The 20,247-nt window shown below is 39.0% G+C and overlaps 1 long non-coding RNA gene across 1 annotated transcript in view; it reads right to left on the bottom strand.

The window, feature by feature from the left end:
• Positions 1-17,446: 17,446 nt before the first annotated feature.
• Positions 17,447-20,247, bottom strand: part of LOC103518576 — a 9,360-nt gene continuing 6,559 nt past the window's right edge. The window contains exons 2-3 of the long non-coding RNA XR_541852.1: positions 20,109-20,113; positions 17,447-17,456 (exon numbers count right to left, since the gene is read on the bottom strand). This is a non-coding gene — a long non-coding RNA (uncharacterized LOC103518576). The remainder of the gene's footprint in view (positions 17,457-20,108; positions 20,114-20,247) is intronic.

The following is a 20,247-nucleotide window of genomic DNA, read 5'->3' as shown; positions in this document are numbered from 1 at the left end:
TCTCTCTCTCTCTCTCTCTCTCTCTCTCATTTTATTTATTTCTCATCTATTCTATCTTTTTCTCCTGCTTATTACATTTTTGTTTCTTATCTCTCCCTGTGTATCTTTTTCCATGCCTTTGTTCTTATTTCTCAATTTATTTCCTCCTCTCTCTCTCGCTCTCTCTCTCTCTCTCTGTGTCTCTCTCTCTCTCTCGCTCTTTCCATTCTCCGTCTCTCAATTTCTACTATGTCTATGTGTACACAAAATATTTGCTCTTCTCTTTCTTGAATATCATTTTTATTATCTCTCTCTCGCTCTTTCCATTCTCCATCTCTCAATTTCTACTATGTCTATGTGTACACAAAATATTTGCTCTTCTCTTTCTTGAATATCATTTTTATTATCTCTCTCTCGCTCTTTCCATTCTCCATCTCTCAATTTCTACTATGTCTATGTGTACACAAAATATTTGCTCTTCTCTTTCTTGAATATCATTTTTATTATCTCTCTCTCGCTCTTTCCATTCTCCATCTCTCAATTTCTACTATGTCTATGTGTACACAAAATATTTGCTCTTCTCTTTCTTGAATATCATTTTTATTATCTCTCTCTCGCTCTCTCTCTCTCTCTCTCTTTCTCGAGCCTTTTCTTTGTGTATCTACATTTTCTCATATCCTAATATTATGACAGAAAGAAAATAAAAGATAAGAAGAAGAAAGAGGAGGAAGAAGAAGAAGAAGAGGAAAAGGAAGAAGAAGAAAGAAGAAGAAGGAGAGGAAAGAAGAACAAAATATATATTTATTTTACCCAGGGGAATACTCTTATGTACGATTTTTCAAGACAACATCTAGGTACATAACCTTTCATAAGTAGGTATATTATGTAGAATTTACATACATTACTCTCATATTACATAATGGGGATACATAAATCTCCAACTATGTATGTACCTACATAATATGATGTGTTACTGGCATTGCAAAAAATTCAGGACATTTCGCATTTCCATATTTCCAATAATTTTCCATCCCTTTTTACTCTCACAGCTTTTTCTGAATGTTTACAAAATATTTCTCCCATTCTCCCAATTATTTATACCTGTTCCAGCTAGGCCAGTTAAATATGTATTAGATAGGCAATAGGTACACATATTATAGGTATTTCTTCCCCGTTTATCTTACGTTTTTGATAGTTAGGTTGTTGATTTATATTAGATAGTAAAGGGAAACCGTTTATATTGTAAATAAATAAATAAATAAATGATTTTTTTATGTAGTTTTGTCATCTCCACTAATAAATAATATATTTCAATATTATTTATTCTATTGTTAATTTTTATAATAATTTGTTAATTTGACAACCCCACCAATTATTATTTAATTATGGAATCCTGTCATATCCACCAATATAGTCCACTTCAACTGGGAAGTCCGATGACCTTTGGGTGCGCACTCGTCAAAAAATAGCTCGTTGATTAACAAGTAAGCATGGTGAATAGTTGATCCCATGGGATTTTTCACGCCGAATCGAATGGTGAAACTTTTAGAACTGTCCGACTTACAGCTGAGAAGTTGCGGTTCCCCTCCATGCGCTTCCATCGGACTTCCCAGTTGACGTGGACTGTAAGTATAAATATAGTACTACCTCCAGAAAAGAACAACAAGGTCAAAAGCTCGCGGAGGTGAATGTACTACGATTAGAAAAACAACAACCCCTCTTGAAGGAAACGCCAGACAATTCATGCAAACATTTTGGTAGAGACATTAATAAAATCTATAACAACATTTCTAACATTTTTATTTTCCCTAAATTTTAGTTGAATTTTTTATCTGGATAAATTATTGCAGTGATTCTAATGAAATAGTATTTCTACATCACATACAAGTACCTATAGGTAGACTTGTAGAGTAGTATTAAATTACTACTAATACTACTGGCAATGCTATAGTGACATATTTTCGCCAACCCTAACCATACGTCTCTGTCAGCATGCGAATTCCAAGAAAATCCCCCTTTCTTCCCGCAACCACGAAATTTCCCCCACGTTGCCAAATAAACGCCCTAAATTAGCCCCCTTGGCCCCTAAATTTCCCTCGGATTTGAAACAGAAAAATACCCCTAAGTGGAAAGTCATGTGACATGAAGCTTTTACCATTTCTTCAACCTCAACTAACACAATAAGTTTGATAACTTTCAGGGCAAACTTTTCTCAACTTTTTATAACGACATGAGATGATTTGAAACAGAAAAATACCCCTAAGTGGAAAGTCATGTGACATGAAGCTTTTACCATTTCTTCAACCTCAACTAACACAATAAGTTGATAACTTTCAGGGCGAACTTTTCTCAACTTTTTATAACGACATGAGACTCGACATTTCCTGTCAGACAGCAACATCCAAACAATTGCAAACTACCAGCACGCTGCTGGTTCGATTCAGTGGCGGGGCGAGAAAAAATATCAGGTGTCTTATGTTCGATCTTATCGGGTTTCTCCTGAAGAAGGTCTTTCACAAAACCAGTAGGTACTTTAAAGATTGTACTTTTTGCAATGTTCCATTAATGCAATGATCTTCGATATTGTCACAGAGAGTTTTCAGGTAATCCAGAGATTAGAAATACTGGTCTGTGTAAATCAAAACATACAAACATAAGTTTTGTTTTCTTATCGTTTTCATGGATTGAGCACGACCCGGCGTGGTACTTTATTTTTATAAGTATACGTATATATTTTTATGATGCTTTATCGTAAACAATATGAGATTTCCCATAAACAGTACATTTAAACCGTATCGCCATGCAACATGGCACACGGAACTTTCTCTGCTTTGGATCTCCTCGTAAATCGAAACGTGATAATGGATCGTAAACTTTCCATCATTTCGAAGTTCGAATACAGAAGGAGAGGAGGATTTTTGAATAGAAAAAGATGGTCCAAAGAAGCCTCCTTGTGGAATCCCCCTTATACGGCTTGAACAAAACTTCAGACTTTGGGGCATGTCTTCGCGCTGGTTCCTCAAGGATTAAATTCCGTCGAATCCTTAGGAATCCAATAAAGTTGAATCGATTGACGATTGCAGATGTGAAAGTAGATATCGAATCGATTGACGGACAATTTAGAGTCAAGACTGAGTCAGGGTGATGTTTAGGATGCTAGACCAGAGACAAGGACAAGACTAATGAATTTCCTATGTTAATTCTTGAAATTTGGACGAAAACTATTCCAGAAGTACAATGGATCTCTGAAATTAATTATAGAGTCTTTGACCCAGAACTGACCCAGAAAACTCAAAATGTCTCAGAAGCTTTTCAATATATCTAACTGATACCTAGCTTTTCCTACTTTCCTTCAAATTAACTGACTCACATCGAACCTCCATTCTCTCCCTCCCTCTTCTCTCTCTCCTCCCCTCGTTTTCTCTCTCCCTCCCTCTCACACACTTCCTCGTTCACTCTCCCTTCCTCTCTCCCTCCTTTTTCTCTCGTTGTCTGTGTTATGGTGGCTTACCAAACTCGCTTTCCCTATATCCTTCTCTTCTTTCTCCAACTCCTCCTTCTTTTTCTTCTCTTCTGCAATCTCTCCTTCCCTATCCTTCTCCTTCTCTTTCACTTCCTCCTCCTCCTCTTTCTTCTTCTCCTCCTCCTTTTCCTCTATTTCTGATGGACGTGATGCCTATCCTCAAATACATTTTGGACGGACTAAAAATTTCGGGACATTATTCTTGTTCCACATCGGGCGACAGGACTTTGTGTCCGAATTGATAAATGACTTTCCTGTTGGAGGAGGAAGGAAGAGGAGGGGCAAAGGGAGGAGAAAAAGAAGGAGGAGGAGAAGCACAGGATTCTAGGGTTTATGGTGAACCCCGGGTAACAAATAACAGGACTCTGGGAAGACGTGCTTGGGTTATTCCTCTTCTCCTCCTCCTCCTCCTCCTCCTCCTCGTCTCTTCCTCTCCATTCCTTCTCCTTCTCTTCACTTCTTTCAATCTCCTCCATCACCTCGTCTTCTCTTTCTCCTTCTCTTTTTCAGTTGTTTTCCTTTCCCACCCTTTTTTCTTCATTTTTCTAATCCTCTTCTTTTTCAATTTATTGACAAGAGTGTGACAATGACTGGACCCTTTCTTTTGGTCTGAATTCTTCTCTTCTTTCTTCTTCTTTCCTCGCCATCTTCCTGCTCACTCTTTCCAATAGTTTAATTTCTCTATCTTCATCTTATGGATGAATCTCAATGCTCCCACCCCAAAAGGCACAATGCGAGAAAGATGAACAAGGAGGAAAAAAGCTTAAATAATACCAAAGAATACCAAGGTGTAAATTCAGTGTCTGAACAGGAAATTTTATGGAATTCCCTTAAACTTTATTGGCGCTAAAACAATAATAAAAAAAGTTTTCTAAACCTGATTAAAATAATTCTATTTGTTTCTAATTTGGCGATAAAAATTACAGAAGAATTATTGCTGGGGGAGAATTTCTTGATTTTTATTAAATTCTTTCACTTTTTTTTATTTTATTTTTTATCTAGATCTGCAGATGAAGATCTGAAACCAAAGATTCAAGTTGGAATGTTTCTTTTATGTAAAATTTTATTTTATTGTGAAAAATTGTTAAGAAAAAAAGTTAGTCGAATAAACAATAAAGTGAAAAACGTCTACAATATAAACAAAGATAAATAAGTACAAAGATTTCATGTACCTATTATTATTTTTTGACCAAATTTTCCAGCGGTTGATCTACTTTTTACAGGGTTTTGAAAATAACATGAAATAAATTAATTTTCTAATAATTAAAATTGACGCACTATTGAGGACAACTTTTATGCCCCCCATTCACCACAGCACTGTAAATGGAGACATTTTTATAATCATTAGTTTAACATTGTACCAAGGCGTGTCATTTGAGCGTTACTCGTGTACCACATAGCCCCGCTCTCCCCTACTCGGTTCTAATTCTAAATTCTAACCTCATAACCTACTTTCCCCTATTTATCTTTTCTTGCAACCTACCCCACCTTGTCTCAGCTTGGTTCTTGGTTCTGTGTCTGTGTGCACCTGTACGTATACACTATAATTTACTTTTAGTCGTCCCCTAATATCACTATTACCTCTCTCCTTCCTTTTACTTTCTCCCTCTATCACTTCCTCTTTCTCTCCCTCCCCTTATTTACTTCCTCTGACTCTCACTTTCCCTCCATTTTTTTTTCTCATTACTCTCTCCTGACGAAATTTTGAGAGAGAGAGAAAGAGGTCAGGGAGAGAGAGAGAGAGAAGAAATTGGGGAGAAAGAGAGAAAAGAAGTTGGAGTGTTTGAACAAGAAAAAGCTCTCACTCCCCTCCTTCGTCTCTCTCTCGTGGGTAAATAGGAATCGTGAGGGGGAAATAATACTCCTATCAATGGAAAGCGACAACAGCCTGGGAAGAATGATACCCCAGTCATATTTGAGGACGTGTATGGAAGGGGGACCATTTGCCATACTGTTTTGAAATGGAAAGTTGCCCTTCTTTCTTAGGGCTCCTCGTTTCAGATAGGAAAATTGGCGCTCGAATGCTAATATGTATAGATAATCAGCAGCCATAACTCTAACTCCTTAAATACAAGACCAAAAAAGATCACTGAAGTTAAGCAGTGTCGTACGTGGTTCGTAAGTGGACGGGTGTTCGCCTGGGGCACCACTTGCTGCTGGCTCTCTCTCTCTCTCTCTCTCTCTCTCTCTCTCTCTCTCTCTCTCTCTCTCTCTCTCTCTCTCTCTCTCTCTCTCGTGGGTAAATAGGTATCGTCAGGGGGGAAATAATACTCCTATCAATGGAAAGCGACAACAGCCTGGGAAAAATGATACCCCAGTCATATTTGGGGACGTGTATGGAAGGGGGACCATTTGCCGTACTGTTTTGAAATGAAAAGTTGTCCTTCTTTCTTAGGGCTCCTCGTTTCAGATAGGAAAATTGGCGCTCGAGTGCTAATATGTATAGGTAATCAGCAGCCATAACTCTAACTCCTTAAATACAAGACCAAGAAAGATCACTGAAGTTAAGCAGTGTCGTACGTGGTTCGTAAGTGGACGGGTGTTCGCCTGGGAAGTCAATCTGGGTTACACCTGTTTCGAACTTCAAGACTTCAATGAAGAAGAAGGTTTAAAACTCGAGTTAGAAGGGTTTAGGAGGGATTTTCTTGTGTGGATTATTACTATTATTAGTGGAATTGGTAAGTTAGTGGGACACGTAAAGAGTTGGTGGGATAGGTAAAGGTTGGTGTACGTTTTGCTGTCGAAAGGTTCATGTAGCTTTCGGTTGATGAGGGTCGCTACCAACGGAAATGAGCAATGACGACGGTAACCCTTGTGTCAAAGAGTTGAAATGTTTTTGTTATTTATTGAAAATACACACCCACAGTTATTATTGTTGAATTCAATATGAAATTGAATTGAATATGCATCAGTGATGTAGGAATCATTGTAGGATGTAGGACTCTCTTTCTTTTGCTCGGCCACGGAGGTTGAATACAAAGGAAACCTTCGATCTCCCTTAGGTCTGCCACTCACACTCAGACCGCCTGACACACTCACACTCAGACCGCCTGACACACTCACACTCAGACCGCCCGACAGACCGCGGTCTCACAAACCTGGGTCTATCAGACCGGCTTACGCCCAGAGTGTTTGTGAGACGATCTGACAGACCTAGAAGTCAAGCTTTTTTCACCGCGCCACGTTCCGACTGTGTGAGTGGCGGGCATTACATTTGACCGATTGGAAATGAAAGGACCACACTAAAAAGAAGGAGAAGAAAGAGGAGGAGGAAGAGGAGGAGGAGGAGGAGGAGGAGGAGGAAAAAAAACTTGCATAGAAAATTCACAAAGTTTAAAAAAAAAACTTATTGTTTCGGAAAAGGTAAGAGAGCTACACGGAGGATCAAAATTGTAAATTACATTCCCCCCTGTTTCTTCCTAGTGTTTTCCTCTCCTCTCTGTTTCTTTTTAGTTTGACTTTGTTTTTCTTGTGTTTTTTGTTGAAAATAAATTCAGCAAACAATTTAACCCCCTCGCGTCTCTTCCACAATTTAACCTCTCCTGTCCCCCCACGTAGAGCCATCGTCAGAAAGAGAGAGTTCTGTGTACTCTTGTAGATGACTGATACTGATACGGTTTCTACTTTGTCAAGGTACCTACCTAAGCTTTGGGCTCTGTGCACACTGACGCATTTGGTGAAAGCGATTTCATCAAATGTGAAACCGAAGTCAGGTCCGAACGATGGGCCAAGTTTCGGCCTCATTATGCAGTGTAGCTAAACTTTTTGGGCTCTGTGTACACTGAAGGAACCCATTTGGTGAAACTAAAGTTACGTCCAAACTCCAAAAGACATTTAAAAAAAAGAAAAAAAAAAAAAAAGATGAGTGTTCCATCGCCGTTTTTATTTCGTAGCAATGAAACAACTGCTACATTAAACGCTTGTGGTCTGTGTCGTAGCATGTCCATCCCACAATAAGACCCTCATCAGATGGGCCATAAGAGACACAATACTTCCTATTTAGGTGCTGGGTCAACACGAGAACACCAGAAAGTAGCCCGTTGAAATATTTGCAATCGAAATAAACGGTTAGAGATATTGTAAATGTTACAACAGAACACCCAAATAAGCACCATTCAATAGGATAAGGAAAGTCGTGTAATGTTCACACATTCGAACCCGGGACCTTCTGCATGGCAAGCAAGCGCGTTACCACTGGACCAACCGTGCCCCCAAAACATACTAAGAAAAAGAGTACCTGTAAGACTAAACATTAAAACTAACACAAACATATATCCTAAGATTCCTAAGTAAACTACTTCTAACGTTCTAACATACCGTACATAATCTTAATCTCTCTTCTTCCTATTAGCTTCCTCGCTCTACTTATCCCGTCTTCTTCCTTATTATCTTCTCTTCTTTTGAGTGCCAAGGGACTTGTTGTGGTTTTAGTGGCAGGAACATCAAAGAGAGCCTGTATTTAAGTTCTTTCGTTCCCTTTACAATAAACATATCGTCGGTTAAGGAATCGAGGCGCCTAACAAACATTCTGTAAGCTTTCCAAGAAGAGCAACATATACTGATTGTTTTTCGTGACATTCTAAATCACCAAAATCTAGCTTGATTCCAACCAAAATCAAGGGTGAGATCCGCCGTTTCTGTGGTTCACAAGTATCCGTGGCACAAGCTCTGCTTATACGGATGGGTATACCATTTATAAGAAAAATGTATGTTCTGAGTTTTTTGTCGATCAAATATAAATGGAAACTTATTTAAAAAAAAAAAAAAAAGAGACGTATTTTCGAAGGAAAAGAAAATGGACAGCTCATCCCTAAAGGGGATTATAAACAGTCGATATAGGTGATGTTATTCTGTAAGCAAGGATATGCACAGTAGGTACCTACTAGGTATGTGCTTCCCTTATTTTACAGAAGGTATACCTCCCTATATATATAATCCTATACATACTATGAAGGTTTGTACAATGCACACAAGTACATAGGTTTACATATTACATACATACCTACATAGGTATACCAACATGAAGGATGTGTGTACTGTAAGCAAGACAACAGACAACACAATGTCAAGGAGTTTGAATAAGACATGAGGATGCGCTCAGTGTAGCCCCCCAAGCTTTTCGTGTTTCCTGTATTTACAATGTTAATTATCCTTTTAATTGGATTGAATTACACTTGTCTTAAGTGGTGGCTTAAGTAGTCTGTAATTATACTTCTTATAATTGCATTGAATCAGTGGCGTAGCGTCCATGTAGGGCGTGTATGGCGGCCATACACTCAAAAATTCCACTCAAATACCGTTAAATATTGACTTTAAAAAATTATTGTATTCTTATTAGATAGATATTGTGATAGAAATTAGTGTCCGCCCTACACTTGGAGTTAGACCACGCTACGCCACTGCATTGAATACACGGGGATTTTACCCATCTACACGACGCGAGGGAGCGGAAGCGAGGTAAATGCGCGAGTAGACTCGCTTCGTCTAAACCTACCTTTATATATAATCATTAGTTTAATTGTACCAAGGCGTGTCATTTGAGCGTTACTCGTTACTCGTGTACCACATAGCCCCGCTCTCCTCTACTCAGTTCTAATTCTAACCTACCCCATCATACCCTACTTTCCCCTATTTATCTTTTCTTGCAACCTACCCCACTTCGTCTCAGCTTGGTTCTGTGTCTGTGTACACCTGTAAACTATAATTTACTTTTAGTCGTCCCCTAATATCACTATTACCTCTCCTTCCTTTTACTTTCTCCTTCTATCACTTCCTCTCTCTCTCTCCCTCCCCTCATTTACCTTCTGTGACTCTCACTTTCCCTCCATTTTTTTTTTTCATTACTCTCTCGTGACGAAATTTTGAGAGAGAGAGAGAGAGAGAGAGAGAGAGAGAGAAGCAAGGGAAAGAAAAAAAAAAGAATATGAATAAAAACAGAGAGAGAGGGAGAGAAAGGGGCAAGGGAGAGGGAGAGAAGAAATCGGGGAGAAAGAGAGAAAAGAAGTTGGAGTGTTTGAACAAGAAAAAGCTCTCACTCCCCTCCTTCGTGTCTCTCTTTCTCTTTCTCTCTCTCTCTCTTTCTCTCTCTCTCTCTCTCTCGTGGGTAAATAGGTATCGTGAGGGGGGAATAATACTCCTATCAATGGAAAACGACAACAGCCTGGGAAGAATGATACCCCAGTCATATTTGAGGACGTGTATGGAAGGGGGACCATTTGCCATACTGTTTTGAAATGGAAAGTTGCCCTTCTTTCTTAGGGCTCCTCGTTTCGGGTTAGGAAAATTGGCGCTCGAATGCTAATATGTATAGGTAATCAGCAGCCATAACTCTAACTCCTTAAATTAAGAAAGATCACTGAAGTTAAGCAGTGTCGTACGTGGTTCGTAAGTGGACGGGTGTTCGCCTGGGGCACCACCTGCTGCTGGCTACTTCGGAGTGCACTTAGCCTCATAAGGCCCACTGAAGAGTTTGAAAGTATCAAACGCTGGTATTGCAGCCAAAGGTTTCTCCCGAAATCTATCTCTTGAATTTGTTCTGTCGACATGGAATTTTCCAAGTCCTTTACACAAAATACATAAAGATACGTAGAACCACCACCTGCTGCTGGCTACTTCGGAGTGCACTTAGCCTCATAAGGCCCACTGAAGAGTTTGAAAGTATCAAACGCTGGTATTGCAGCCAAAGGTTTCTCCCGAAATCTATCTCTTGAATTTGTTCTGTCGACATGGAATTTTCCAAGTCCTTTACACAAAATACATAAAGATACGTACAACAGGAGCAATAATATTTCGAATCTGATTTCTTCCAGGAAAACAGGAGAATGTTTCCTGGCAAGAGCGGCAAAAGTTGACCCAGAAAGTTGAGAAAACTATCGTAACTTTTAAAAAGCCATTCCAGAACTCCCGTCTTTATTTTAAAAGGTTTTTATAGTTTAACATTTAAACTCCCAACTTCCCTTGAGAAAATGGAAGAAAAACGGATGGCCTAGTTTTGATGCTGTTCGAGTCAGGCCGGAATGAATGGCTGATAAGTTTATATTAAAATTGGTTAGGGGCTGATAGCTGTTTTTCGTCAGGCTGGGCTGATAAGTTTGCAAGAGGCCGGGGCTTAGAAGGGGTAAAACCGAGGATTCAGCCATCATTAGTCATTAGGTCCTGAATCCAGCAGATCTACATGTTCAACTTCCCTTGAGAAAATGGAAGAAAAACGGATGGCCTAGTTTTGATGCTGTTCGAGTCAGGCCGGAATGAATGGCTGATAAGTTTATTTTAAAATTGGTTAGGGGCTGATAGCTTCGTCAGGCTGGGCTGATAAGTTTGCAAGAGGCCGGGGCTTAGAAGGGGTAAAACCGCAGATTCAGCCATCATTAGTCATTAGGTCCTGAATCCAGCAGATCTACATGTTCATGTTGAAATGTTTGGATGATGAGTTGATCTCACAAATTCGGGCCAGAATATTCAGAATCTTGTACCAAAAAAAACAGTCCCAGACCACTTGGACATTGGACACTCTGGTAAACCTCACCCAGTGTGTCGACTGTACTGTAGACACTGTAGAGTGTAGAGCTGTGTAGAGTGTAGACAAAGTTTGTTCAACTTACAATATGGCGATAGCACAGACACGGTGTAAACAATGTAAAAAAAACTGTCCTGGTTTTTATCTGTTTTTGTCTTAGAAGCGATGTCAAAACCAAAAAAAAAAAAAAAAAAAAAAAAAAAAAAACATGTTCATGTTGAAATGTTTGAATGATGAGTTGATCTCACAAATTCGGGCCAGAATATTCAGAATCTTGTACCCAAAAAACCAGTCCCAGACCACTTGGACATTGGACACTCTGCTAAACCTCACCCAGTGTGTCGACTGTACTGTAGACACTGTAGAGAATGTAGAGCTGTAGAGTGTAGACAAAGTTTGTTCAACTTACAATATGGCGATAGCACAGACACGGTGTAAACAATGTAAAAAAACTGTCCTGGCTTTTATCTGTTTTTGTCTTAGAAGCGAAAAAAACCTCGTTATTTATTGCCCTCAGTTTTGGCATACACATTTTTATTTTGGACCCCTTGAAAATTTTCAGCGTACTCTCACTCAAATAAATTGTAATTTATTGCCCTCAGTTTTGGCATACACATTTTTATTTTGGACCCCTTGAAAATTTTCAGCGTACTCTCACTCAAATAAATTGTATTTTCTGAACAATGGGTCACATTTCATAAATTTGAACATTCCCTTCGGACGTGGGAGATTTTCCTCTGTTTCGATGAAGTGCCAAAAATACTTTTTATAGGAATTTTGAATTTAGTAATTTATTATAAAAAAAGTTCGATATTTTGGACAATAAATTCCGATAAAGCAAAAGGCCCTCTGTGAATAATGAGAGACACATGGATGCCAAATCCGCCAAATGGATGAAACATTGGTGGCGATCTTACCCCTGACCAATGCCTGTAAATTGGTGGAGACGGCAAAACTCTCACACAAGTGTTGCAGATAGCATACTCTGGACGTACCTGTGAACATAAAAGAGTTTTCATCGGTTATAGAAATGTGACATCAATCTTACATTCAAAGGTAAGATTTCATTTTTTTTTTTCTTTTTTTTTTTGTAACTTCTAGAAAGGAAGAAGAAGGGAAAAAATAAATAAATAAAGAAAAAGGTGACATTTCGGGGTAAATAAACAAATGCCGCGCCGTAGGCAATTCTTTTCCACAACTTTTTTCACCTCATAATTTTCTGTCAACACACCCTCAACGTTTTCAAGGTCAAAACATGAATGAGATTCAACGGTAGATAACCTTCTACAATAAGTATAAAGTACAATACACAATATTAGTCAATTAGACTAAGTAAATACAACATGCACCATTGCACCCTGATGGTATAACATGTTGTAAACACATAGCAACCAAAACATGTGTTGTAAACAAATAGGATACAGCTAATTTTCTATTACAGTTACACTCCCCCTCCTTTGGCTCGATGACCTGGTTTATTTACATTTCTTTTTCTGGAAATTCTTTTCATTTTTATTCCGTTCCCGCCCACCGTCGACATTTCCTGTCAGACAGCAACATCCAAACAATTGCAAACTACCAGCACGCTGCTGGTTCGATTCAGTGGCGGGGCGAGAAAAATATCAGGTGTCTTATGTTCGATCTTACCATCACAGAGAGTTTTCAGGTAATCCCGAGTTTAGAAATACTGGTCTGTGTAAATCAATTGGGTGACGTCAAAGAAAACCCTTGATACTGTGTTAATTCTCAGTGGTAATATCCGCCATTAGAAAGGTTCCTTCTTCTTACATTTAAATACTAGCTAACCTTGCTATGGAGTTCCCCAAGCCTTATTGGAACATTCATTGCATTAATCTCTGGCAAAAAGTACAATCTTTAAAGTACTGGTTTCGTGAAAGACCTTCTTTAGGAGAAACCCGATGTCAAAGCTAAACCGGGAAGACGAAACAACAGGTGGAAGAGGAAGAGACCACATAAGTCAGAACCCTGCCATTTGAGTGGCCAAAATGAAGTCCTGCAACTCAAAATGCAGCCCTCTACTACTGAAATACTCACCGAATTGAAGCCTTGTCACTCAAAATGAAGTAGTTGAAGCTTAAACCAAAATGTCCCCGAAATATCCACGTTTGCCTCCACTAGTGTTCACCACTCAACAATAAAGTTCTAGGTTCTAGGATGCAACTTTTCAGTTTTCAAACCCATCAGACATCAGAGCCAAGCATGCACGACATGCCAGAGGGGAAGGAGGGAGAAGAAGACATGCCAGAGGAGGAGAAAGAAGAGAATGAAGATAATAAGGGGAAGAAGGAGAAAAGGGGAAGTAGGAGGAGGAGAAGGAGAAAGAGGAGAAGTAGGTGGTAGAGAAGAAGGAGAAGGAGAAAGGGGAAGAGAAGTGGAAGGAGAAGGAGGAGGAAGTAGGAGTAGAAGAGAAGGAGGGAGGTGTAAGAGAAGGAGGAGAAGGAGAAGAAGACGTTGTTGCAGGAATAGGAGGAGGAAGGAGGAGAGTAAGAAGAGAAGACGGAGGTGGTGAAAGAGGGAGACGAAGAAGAAAGTAGAGAGGAATAATATTTTAGAACGTCTGTCCAACTTTTTATGTATTACCACATCCTTTTCCCTTCTCTTTCCCCCTCTCCTCTTTCTTCTCTCACTTCCTCCCCTACTTCTATACATGTTTTTATCTCTCCCCTGATCCTCTTTTTTTCACACTCCCTCCCTCCCTCCCTCCCCTCTTCTTTTTATCTTTTCCCTCATTCTCCTCCCATACTCAATTTCCCATTTTACTCCGTCCCCTCTTACTATTCGCTCTTCTACTCTTCCACCTCTCTCTTCCTTCCTCTTCTTCTTCTTATTATTTTTCTTCTTCCTCTTATCCTTCTTCTTCCGGGGCAGGTGTAAAGTTCTCGCGAGCAATAAATTACCAGTCTAATAAATCAGTATCATGCAACATAAGGGTCTGTTGTACACCAGGTTTTTTTGTGCACCAGGTTTTTGTATTGCTAAATATGTTATTTTTTTCCCCCTCCGACAAAAAGCAAACATTTTCTTCTAAGAAGTATGATGTTTAGACTAACCTCTTCTTGGAAAAAAGTGCTCATCCCGAAAATATCCCCCCCTCTTTTTTATGCTTATATTTTTCTCTCCTTTTTCGGCAAGAACAAGCACGATATTCAAATATGAATCCATTATGCCACCCTCCAATATCTTACATCCGGCTAATAGGTAGGTATACAAGAGTGTGGAGATACATACGCATGACATACGAGTATGTAGGGAGGATGGGTAAAGATTAAAAGATACTATGTACAATATGCCCATACTCAATTTCCCATTTTACTCCGTCCCCTCTTACTATTCGCTCTTCTACTCTTCCACCTCTCTCTTCCTTCCTCTTCTTCTTCCTCTTCCTCTTCTTCTTCTTCTTCTTCCATTTCTCACTTTCTCTCTTCCTTTCTCCTTTCATATCCCTTTATCGCTCTCTTTATCTCATTCTCTCTCCCCTTCTCTTTTTCCATCTTCCTCCCTTCTTTTCTCTCTCTCTTTCTCTCTCTCTCTCGTCCTTTCTCCCCTTCTCTTTCACCCTCCTCTCCCTTCTTTCGCAGAATCACAATATTTTCCTCTTTCAAAATTATCTGTAAATACAATTAGGCCATCTCCACTTCTGTGGCCGAGTGGTTTAATTAAAAGCACTCTCAACTCAGAAGTGCTGGGTTCGAAAAGGGTTTTTAAACGGCCTATTTCACGGAAAATAAATAGGTACTTAAAACTTTTCAACGTACTCGTAGCATTCATACTTCCTCTTCTTCTTCTTCCATTTCTCACTTTCTCTCTTCCTTTCTCCTTTCATATCCCTTTATCGCTCTCTTCATCTCATTCTCTCTCCCCATCTCTTTTTCCATCTTCCTCCCTTCTTTTCTCTCTCTCTCTCTTTCTCTCTCTCGTCCTTTCTCCCCTTCTCTTTCACCCTCCTCTTCCTTCTTTCGCAGAATCACAACATTTTCCTCTTTCAAAATTATCTGTAAATACAATTAGGCCATCTCCACTTCTGTGGCCGAGTGGTTTAATTAAAAGCACTCTCAACCCAGAAGTGCTGGGTTCGAAAAGGGTTTTTTAAACGGCCTATTTCACGGAAAATAAATAGGTACTTAATACTTTTCAACGTACTAGCATTCATATGAAAACAAATTTCACGAAAATGAAATGAACAGAGAGATTTCTAGGAAACGAAATGAACAACTGGACCAAATAAATGAACAACGGAACAAAATGAATGGACGAGGAACAAAATGGAAAAAATAAAATCCTCTCAAGCTAGGATTTGCTATAGATGAACAAGAATGAGTTGCTTTTGCTTTACAAAATACTTGATGATGTTCGGGAAAGGAAAAAGAACTAGGTAAATTGTTTGAAATAAAAAAGTGAAACCTTGTGTGGAAAATGAACGAATAGGAAAAAAAATATAAAGAGGAAAAAGAAGAGAAAGAGGAGGAGGAGGAGAAGAAGAAGGAGGAGGAGGAGAAGGAGAAGGAGAAGGAGGAGGAGAAGGAGAAGGAGAAGGAGAAGAAGAAGGAGGAGAAGGAGAAGAAGAAGAAGAAGAAGAAGAAAGAGAAGTATTAGGAAGCGATGTCATTTCGATCGAAAAAAATAGAAGGTAAAAAATGGAAAAAAGAGGAAAAGTAGGAAAGATAAAGAATAGAGAGGAAGAAGAGAGGAGAGGAACAAAAATATATAAAAAGGTAGAAAACAAGAGAGGAGAGAGAGAGAGAAAGAGAGGAGGAGAAGAAGAAGAAGAGAGACGAGAAGAAGCCGTATAAAATAAAGCTTCAGAAGGTATGATGTGAAGTGAAAGGAAAGGGGATAGGGGAGGGGAAGAAATGGGTTGAGGGGAAGTAGGAGAAATGGAGGGGGAGAAAGAGAAAGAGAGGGGAGAAAAAACGGTTGATGGCCCGAATGAGTTACAATTTTGAACTGCAATGCAGGCTAAACAAAGCAAAGGCAAGGAAAAATAGAAAGATTTTTTTTCACTATGTACCTACTCGTAAACAAAATGGGGAAAAAAAGTAAAATGAGCGACTAGAATGAAAATGAAAGGGAAAGGGAAAAAGAGGGGAATATCTCACCTCGTCACCTTCTTACCAGTAAGATTTTACCTTTTTAGAACAAAGAATAATAGAAAGTAAAAAAAAGAAGGGAAAAACAGTAATTAGTATTTAAGTTTTTTTTTTCGACTTCATGAGGGAATGTTCGTTTACTTTTTCTTTCTCCTTCTCATCCTTTACTTCCTCTTTGTTTTTTCGTGAAAGGGCGAAAGGGAATCGCAACACCGAAGGAGAAGAAGAAGAGGGAAAAGAGGAAGAGAAAAAAGTAAAAAGAGTTCTCTCAAAAGAGGAAAAAGAGGAGCTAGGGTCTCAAAAGTAAAGTGAAAGAAGGCCGAATATTAGCCTAATCAACTTGGAGGGGAGCACCCTGTAAGCGCTAAGGTCGCGGGTTCGATTCTCGCCCGGGACGTTTTTTATTTCAATTTAAAAATTATCACTCCAGCCCAAGGTATGAAATTGAGAAGTACCTTTTTATTTCTTTATTTTCATAATGCGCATAGTCGCGGGTTCGATTCTCGCCCGGGACGTTTTTTATTTCAATTTAAAAATTATCACTCCAGCCCAAGGTATGAAATTGAGAAGTACCTACCTTTTTATTTCTTTATTTTCATAATGCGCATATATGTACCTACTCTTTGTTTTTCGTGAAAGGGCGAAAGGGAAACGCAACACCGAAGAAGAAGAAGAAGAAGAAGAAGAAGAAGAAGAAGAAGATCTTCTATAGTAGGAATAATGATAAAAAAGAAGAAGAAGAAGAAGAAGAAGAAGAAGAAGAAGAAGAAGAAGAAGAAGAAGAAGAAGAAGAAGAAGAAGAAGATCTTCTATAGTATGATAAAAAATATAAATAAATAAAATAAAAACGAGATCAAGAGGCGCGTGGCGCAACTAAGCGCAATGTAAAGCGCTTGAGCGCTCGTCAAGATATGAGGTTGAGTGCGGGAACTCAAAAATGTCAAGTTCGCTATTCTAAATTGAGTGCCAAGAGAGACTTGTTGTGGTTTTAGTGGCAGTAACATCAAAGGGAGCCTGTATTTAAGTGCTTTCGTTCCCCTTATAATAAACATATCGTCGATTAAGGAATCGAGGCGCCTAACAAACATTCTGTAAGCTTTCCAAGAGGAGCAAAACATACTGATGGCTTTTCGTAACATTCTAAATCAGTGTTTCCCAATGTTAGGTGGTAGAGAACGCCTAAGGCGTTAACCTCGCCTAGTGGTTGCCTTCCACTCAAGAGTCTATTATTATTATTATTATTATTATAATGCTGTTCCATGGACTTAAAGAATAGAAGACTTTTATATATGTCTGTTTAGGTCAAATCTTGTGACGAACTTTCGGCCCACTTTTACAATAGCAATTAACATGAAACTTCTTGGCATCACACATCATTATCTACTTTCTATATGAAATCTAATTAACCTCTTCCCTCCTTTAATTATCTTGTAGAACAGTGACCTTTCCCAAACCTTCGGAATTTGGTACCGAAGACGCCGGAGCGGCAATTTTTCGGGGGGATCCGAAAAACAAGGCTGTAAGTTCTTTTGATGCCGGTACCTATATGTGCGTGACTTTATATTCTGCCCTCTCCTCGTTCGTCATGAATTTACTTTAACAGCTTTTTCATTTTTCTCTCGTCGTCATATTCAAAATAAATAGAATAAAGAAGTATAATATTTCAAGATGGCGGACAGGGATTGGGAGTGGGTATATAAGAGAGAAAGTTTATTATAAAACTAATTTTTCACATAAGTTTTGTTTTCTTATCGTTTTCATGGATTGAGCACGACCCGGCGTGGTACTTTATTTTTATAAGTATACGTATATTTTTTATGCTTTATCGTAAACAATATGAGATTTCTCATAAACAGTACATTTAAACCGTATCGCCATGCAACATGGCACACGGAACTTTCTCTGCTTTGGATCTCCTCGTAAATCGAAACGTGATAATGGATCGTAAACATTCCATCATTTCGAAGTTCGAATACAGAAGGGAGAGGAGGATTTTTGAATAGAAAAAGATGGTCCAAAGAAGCCTCCTTGTGTGGAATCCCCCTTTTAAGGGCTTTAGGCTTTGGGGCATGTCTTCGTGCTGGTTTCTCAAGGATTAAATTTTGTCAAAGGTCAAAACTTTCTAGTTTTCACGAATCTAATTCCAGCCACTCATATCCGACTGAAGGTCTGAGCTGCTTAAGTCACCGGCATAAAGGTACCCTCGATTGACGAGTGTGGATGTGTTTCAGCCTTTCAGCATCCCAGACGGATGCTAAAGGATTAAAGAAGAGACAAGCACAAGGCTAATGAATTTCCTATGTTAATTCTTGAAATTTGGACGAAAACTATTCCAGAAGTACAATGGATCTCTGAAATTAATTATAGAGTCTTTGACCCAGAACTGATCCAGAAAACTCAAAATGTCTCAGAAGCTTTTCACTATACCTACCTAACTGATACCTAACTGATACCTAGCTTTTCCTACTTTCCTTCAAATTAACTGACTCACATCGAACCTCCATTCTCTCCCTCCCTCTTCTCTCTCTCCTCCCCTCCTTTTCTCTCTCTCCCTCCCTCTCACACACTTCCTCGCTCACTCTCCCTTCCTCTCTCCCTCCTTTTTCTCTCGTTGTCTGTGTTATGGTGGCTTACCAAACTCGCTTTCCCTATATCCTTCTCTTCTTTCTCCAACTCCTCCTTCTTGTTCTCCTCTTCTTCAATCTCTCCTTCCCTGTCCTTCTCCTTCTCTTTCACGTCCTCCTCCTCCTCTTTCTTCTCCTCCACCTTTTCCTCTATTTCTGATGGACGTGATGCCTATCCTCAAATACATTTTGGACGGACTAAAAATTTCGGGACATTATTCTTGTTCCACATCGGGCGACAGGACTTTGTGTCCGAATTGATAAATGACTTTCCTGTTGCTTTCTGGGTTTTAATTTAAAAGTCAAAAAGCAAATAATAAGGAATAAATTCAATTTGTGGCTTGAAAATTACAAAAAGTAGGCACCCGTGTAAAAAAAAAAAATATGAAGTGCCAAAAATACTTTTTATAGGAATTTTGAATTTAGTAATTTATTATAAAAAAGTTCGATATTTTGGACAATAAATTCCGATACCAACCTCAGTGGTGCAGTGGTTAGCGCGGTGGACTTCGGATCTGGAGGTTGGTGGTTCGAGTCCAAGTCAAGTCATAAAACTTAGCGTAGTGCATTAAGCAGGGAACGACATTTGTGACAAGCATTTATGCTTAACACAATTAAAATTCCTTTCCTTCCTTCAATAAATTCCGATAAAGCAAAAGGCTCTCTGTGAATAATGAGAGACACATGGATGCCAAATCCGCCAAATGGATGAAACATTGGTAGCGATCTTACCCTTGACCAATGCCTGTAAATTGGTGGAGACGGCAAAACTTTCACACAAGTGTTGCAGATTGCATACTCTGGACGTACCTGTGAACATAAAAGAGTTTTCATCGGTTATAGAAATGTGACATCAATCTTACAATCAAAGGTAAGATTTCATTTTTTTTTTCTTTTTTTTTGTAACTTCTAGAAAGGAAGAAGAAGGGAAAAAATAAATAAAGAAAGAAAAAGGTGACATTTCGGGGTAAATAAACAAACGCCGCGCCGTAGGCAATTCTTTTCCACATTATTTTTCACCTCATAATTTTCTGTCAACACACCCTCAACGTTTTCAAGGTCAAAACGTGAATAAGATTCAACGGTAGATAACCTTCTACAATAGGTATATAAAGTACAATACACAATATTAGTCAATTAGACTAAGTAAATACAACATGCACCATTGCACCCTGATGGTATAAGTATAACATGTTGTAAACACATAGCAACCAAAACATGTGTTGTAAACAAATAGGATACAGCTAATTTTCTATTACAGTTACACTCCCCCTCCTTTGGCTCGATGACCTGGTTTATTTACATTTCTTTTTCTGGAAATTCTTTTCATTTTTATTCCGTTCCCGCCCACCCTCGACATTTCCTGTCAGACAGCAACATCCAAACAATTGCAAACTACCAGCACGCTGCTGGTTCGATTCAGTGGCGGGGCGAGAAAAATATCAGGTGGCTTATGTTCGATCTTACCATCACAGAGAGGTTTCAGGGAATCCCGAG

This window comes from Diaphorina citri, unplaced genomic scaffold (genome assembly GCF_000475195.1).
Source record: "Diaphorina citri unplaced genomic scaffold, Diaci psyllid genome assembly version 1.1 scaffold2256, whole genome shotgun sequence".
In the NCBI taxonomy this organism is placed as follows: domain Eukaryota; kingdom Metazoa; phylum Arthropoda; class Insecta; order Hemiptera; family Psyllidae; genus Diaphorina; species Diaphorina citri.
This window is presented reverse-complemented; position numbering and strand designations above follow the sequence as displayed.